Here is a 6,000-nt window from a genome sequence, read left to right as displayed (position 1 = left end):
AGAACACAGTCGAACCCATAATTCATAATTCATACAACATTCTGAATCTTTCCCCAAATTCTTTAATCTATCTCCATGTTCAACAGCTACAACACCAACACAACTCAGTTCAGAAAACCAATAAAATCGATCAACAATAACACATGTACACCAACAATCAAACTCACTGTATCACCAGGTTCATTTATGCAATTCAATTTCTTCTCCAATTAAGACCTGCAATTACTCAGTTTCATCACAGATCCGATCAAATCTTCATCCCCTGATTTCTTATCTGTCAAACCCTAATCCTTGGCATCGACTCAAACCAATTTCTTCACTCGAATTTCTTAATAACATCAACCCAAATCTCGATTCAATCCAACCCCTAAATCATCTGTCATTTCTCAGGTATCAGCAACAACAATTCTTCTCGACTTCAAACTGAAGCTTCTTCTGCAAATCAAACCCAACACAAATCTAATCCATTTCGACTCTTCAGTTCAGTCAAACCATAACTCAACCCTTCCCAAATCACCATTAATACCTTTTCCGGTTTCATCAGTTTCTCCACATGTTTGTTTCTGTGAGTGATGATAGCGCCATGCCTCTCTCTCTCTCTCTCTCTCGGTTTTGATTGAATTGAAGAATACAAATCGATCTCCCATCTCTTAATTCCTCCTTTTGCCTCTCTCTCTCGGTTTTGATTGAATTGAAGAAAAAAAATATCGGAATAACAATACTTTAGATAATCTGGGTGTGGGAGAATTTTCATCGAGAAAATGGGTGAGCGCCTATAGATTTCTGGGTGTGGGTTTCACAGTGGAGAAAATCTGAAGAATGGGTCTGTTTGTGGTTTTCACTAAGTTCAATCTCAATCTCGAATTCTGGTTTTGGACTGGTTTGGGCTTTGGAGATTGAAAACCTTGAGCAGTCATGGTCATGAGTTAAAATACCATATTTGGCAATTCTTCGATGTGCAGCGAGTGGAGGTAAAAAGTGATAAAGCTAAAGGAAAAGCTAACAAGCTACGTCAAATCTGCAAACAAACATAGCCAAACGCCATTTTAACGAGCGTCTGTAGGTGGACGTAGTTACTACAAGTTTTCGGGATATGATGGACATATGAGAGCAATTCATGTGAGAATGAACAAAGAAATTCTTTTGATCATCCAGGTGGATGGTCAAACTAGATTTTCCACTATGGTAAAGCACTGGCGCAATAAAGTCAGACGCTGGCGATTCTAATACGGACGCGGGCGTTCTAACTAAGGACGCGCGTTGGTTATAAAAACGCTAACGTTTTTTCTTATGACGCCAACGTTAGTAGTGATGACGCGCGTCCGTACAACAGGCGCGCGTCGGATGCTCCGACTCGATGTTCAAATCAACAAATATGTTGATATGAACATCCGTTTTTCATGTTTATTCATTCCATAGTGGGAGCAAAATGAGCAAACTCTGAGTTTGTTCATCCCATAGGAACTGCTCTAAGTGAGTTATTCCTGGATTTCAAACGGACATTCCGGAACCAGAAGGACATACTACTTCCGTTTCCAAAAAAAAAAAATGATGGTTTCATGTGCAAAGTACACACGAAACTTGTCTATTACTACCTCCGTCCCACTATTAAGTGACCTAGTTTAAGTTTGCACAATTTTTAAGGCAAGCAAGGAAAAGAGTACTTTTAAGCATTTTTTACAATTACACCTTTATGGATAATAACTAGTAAAATTAACTAAAAGGATAATTTTAGAAATATCTCATTGTTTAGTGGGTCACTTATTAGTGGGACAAAATCTAAAATCAAATAGGTCATTTAATAGTGGGACAGAGGGAATATTATTTTGAAACGCAGAGAGTATAAGTGAGTTTTTGTGAATTTCAAACGAACATATAAGTTGTTTAAGGATTTCAAACGGGAGTTTAACTTTCCTACGTGCCTAAATGTGTGTATGACTAGGGTCCGGATTTAATTGAAACGCCTTCATAATGTCCGACTCTTTGCAAACGGGCTTACAGACCACGTTTGAAATTCCCACACAAAAATTAAGCGCATTTGGGTATAACATATAAAATTTCGTACACGAGTACGTCTTAGTCGAAAAAGCCAAAGCCAAAGCCAAAGCCAAATATATATTTATTTATTCATCCTCTCATGACTCCAATTGCTCTTAGTAAAGTAACCCAATAACAAGAATAATTTTCTGGGGATTTTTCTAAAATACCATCACTCCTTAAATTGGTTTCATAGAATATCATCACCTTTTTAAATTTTTCTAAAATATTATCAGTTTGACCACTTCCTTAAACTTTAAAGTTAACGGCTGTTAAATGATACATGTAGATTTCTCTCACCTATTAAAAGATTGAAACAGTTTCCGAATCTTGCACACGTGTGCATCACACATGATATGCGTGTCAGTTTTACAAAACTGACAAGCTTAGCCATCCTTGTACAATCAGGATTCTCAACTCAATCCACTTTTCCCTGTCTATTTCATTGGACTTCTGCCCATCTCAAATCCTCGACCCAACAACATTAAGGGATTTACTGTTTAGTCCAGAAAACCCGACCCGGGTTACTGGCTAGTCCAGCGCCAAAAAATATTTACTCCCTAGTCCAAAAAAGTTTTGAAAAGAGTAAAATTACTCTACTAACCCTAGTATATAACATTACGTATAATAATACATATGTTACTACATATTACATACTAGTATGTAGTATGTAATATACTAGTTACTACTAGTATATACTTGTAATAATTAGTAGTAACTAGTATGTAGTATGTAGTAATAACATATGTAGTAACTAGTATACTAGTAGTAATATGTTATGTATTGATACTACATATTGACATGTAGTATATTATATATTGATATGTAGTATAATAATACATATGTTACTATATATTACATATGTTGTATACTAGTTACTACATATTACATAACATATTACTACTAGTATACTAGTAGTAATATAGTAGTAATTAGTAGTAACTAGTATGTAGTATGTAGTAATAACATATGTAGTATGTAGTATACTAGTAATATGTTATGTATTGATACTACATATTGATATGTAGTATGTTATGTATTGATACTACATATTGACATGTAGTATGTTATATATTGATATGTAGTATGTTTGATATGTTGTATGTTATATATTGATACTACATATTGATATGTAATATCTTATGTATTGATACTATATATCAAAAAAAAAAATTGTTATGTATTGATACTACATATTTTACTACTAGTACTAGTTACTACTGGTTTACTAGTTTACTACTATACTAGTTTACTAGTATACTATACTACAATAGTATACTAGTTTAGTATAGTAAAGTAGTTACATAAATTACTAGTAACAATAAGATATTTTTGTTACTACTAGTACAGTACATATTAATATGTAGTATCACTGTATTGATACTACTAGTATGTAGTAACATACTACTAGTAACATTTACATGTGTTGATACTAATTAGACCTAGAAGGGTGTTTTAGGAATTTATAAAATACACTTTATAGTCTCCACGAAGTTTTTGGACTAGAGAGTAAATATTTTCCACGAGTGGACTAGCCATTAACTGGGTCTGCTAGAACTGGACTAGCCAGTAATTCCTACCAACTTAAACCTTCACCATCTCAAACCCATTATCTCAGCACCACCAAACCCATTTCAATTCCTCATTTCTTCTCACATCAACAACAACAACAATTATACCTTAATTGATTTTTCTTGGTGGAAAACTCAACCCAACTCACCAAGTTTCTTTGTTTTTGAATCAAGTTGAATTTAATCTTCTGAATATCATCATAGCCTCATACCACTTCAATGAATTACTAGCTACCCATAGTTTCATGTTCTCTACAGCTTCTAAATCTTCTTCTACTCATCACCCAAAAACTTACAGTCCATTAACCAGTAGCATATAGTTGGTTTAATGAGTAACAAGAGCTACTCAAAACTAATCTTCAGACCTTATCCCAAACATGTTATGCGCGTCTTTGAGCTGGTGATGCGATTTCTCTCCTGATAAATTTTATCCCAAAATTTTCCTCCGTCCTTTCTTATAATCTAATTCCAAACAAACCCATATCTCTAATATTATTCAACATTCAAACTTACCTAATATCATTACTCTTCACAAAGTATCCCACAAACACAATTACGACAATACCGTTGCTTTCTCTTCTCTAGTTCATGTTAACATACTCAACACCACCATCTTTTTCTCCCTTTCTTCTTCAATCAACCGGCAAAAACATCATGTATACACTAAGCTAACCAATACTGCCATTCTCAATACTCCTTCTCATCGGATAAAAATATATTTACATGGTCCAAGGAAATTAGGTAATTGCAAATGGTATTTTGACTGGAGTCAATTGGATATTGACCTTATTAGTGGACCCGGATGAAATTGTTATGGTATTTTAGAAAAATTTAAAAGGGTGATACTATTTTATGAAACATATTTTAGAAGTAATGGCATTTTAGAATAATTTCTTAATTTTCAACCAAATCGATTGTTAGCACAGCATAGCCATTTATAAATATTTGAAATCTCGTGTTAATTCTTACTACGAACTTAAGTTTTCTGGGGCTTATATTTTTTGGTTCAAATATAATGATAATCTAGACAATTATTTATTTCGCCAATCAGTAAAAGAGATTGCTGATCAATTGGTGTTGATGGTGGATTTCTGACGATAGCTAAAATCGTAAAATCGTCTAAAAACATTATAATTGTGTATGTCTCTGACCCGACATCATAAATATGAAATTCATAATTCATATTCCGCAAGAGAATTAAAATAAAATCTTGTTACATGCATCTCTGGTCGATGGTGTAACCAATTAAAAGCGCCAGTGTATAACAACAATATTAGAGCCTCGCCTGGCTGAGCATTTCAATAATATTATATATATATTTTATTGTTTATACTTTATTACTCAGTATTCTTTGTTGCATTGAATTTATAATGATTGGACAACTCCTAAATGGACTGGCCACTGGTATAGAGCAAAATTTTCCTCGGAATTATCACTGACACTGGAAGAAATTCTTCTACAGATGTTCTCTGAGTATGAAAAATATACATTTAGAACCAATACAATACTTCTACCATCATGTACCTCGTTATTATATCAAAACAATGCTCCTAGATAGATTTCCTACCAGTATAGAACGACTCATTAACTAGTTCTAGTGTTATATTCACCAATTTAATTCCTAGAGATATTCTACTTTCACCACAATGTGTCATTACTTCAATTTATAACCTTTCTTGACAGAATTTTATACATTGGTAGTGAATGTTCGCCTTTCGGATATACGGGCCACTACCGGCTAGCCCCGTGAAAATGGTGTGCGTGCATATAAAAATAATGGTCAAGAGCATTATGACACAAAGAGGATTAAATAAAATAAAAATAAAATAAAGAGGAAGCGTGCGTGTGGGACTGTCCCACACTCCCTTTTTATTTTTTAAATATTATTTTGTATATAATTTTATTCCTTTTCCTAGGTATTTGCGAGAAAAAAACGATTCACAGGTTTTGTTAAAAAGTGATGGAGGAGACAAGTGCTCAATGAAGCAAATCATCTGAACCTTTAAACAAATGTACTGCATGGGAGTACTTTGAGTTCGATAGATTAATATATATGACCCTGGCCTAAACCAAGACAATGACCCTTCCAGGTTCAATTTTGTCACAAGAGGAGAATGAGGGTCGGTTTGTAGGAAGGGGAACTGAGAATGTGTGGAGATCAATGGAGATTGATCGATTGAGGATGTGATGTGTTGAACTGCTTTGAAGAGAAATTCTCTACGTAGAGGGAGAAATTCTCTGTAAGTGTTTGATAATTGATTGTCGTAGGTTTACTTACGTTGAGTCTTGTTAGTCTTATCAAATCATAGGCTCAGAAACCTATTTATTGCAGTACATCCATCTCCTGTAAGTGGTGACAGTTGAAGGAGGTGAAAGAATGAGAAAGTGGGAT

Source organism: Papaver somniferum, chromosome 1, assembly GCF_003573695.1.
Source record: "Papaver somniferum cultivar HN1 chromosome 1, ASM357369v1, whole genome shotgun sequence".
NCBI classification, from domain to species: Eukaryota; Viridiplantae; Streptophyta; class Magnoliopsida; order Ranunculales; family Papaveraceae; genus Papaver; species Papaver somniferum.
This window is presented reverse-complemented; position numbering follows the sequence as displayed.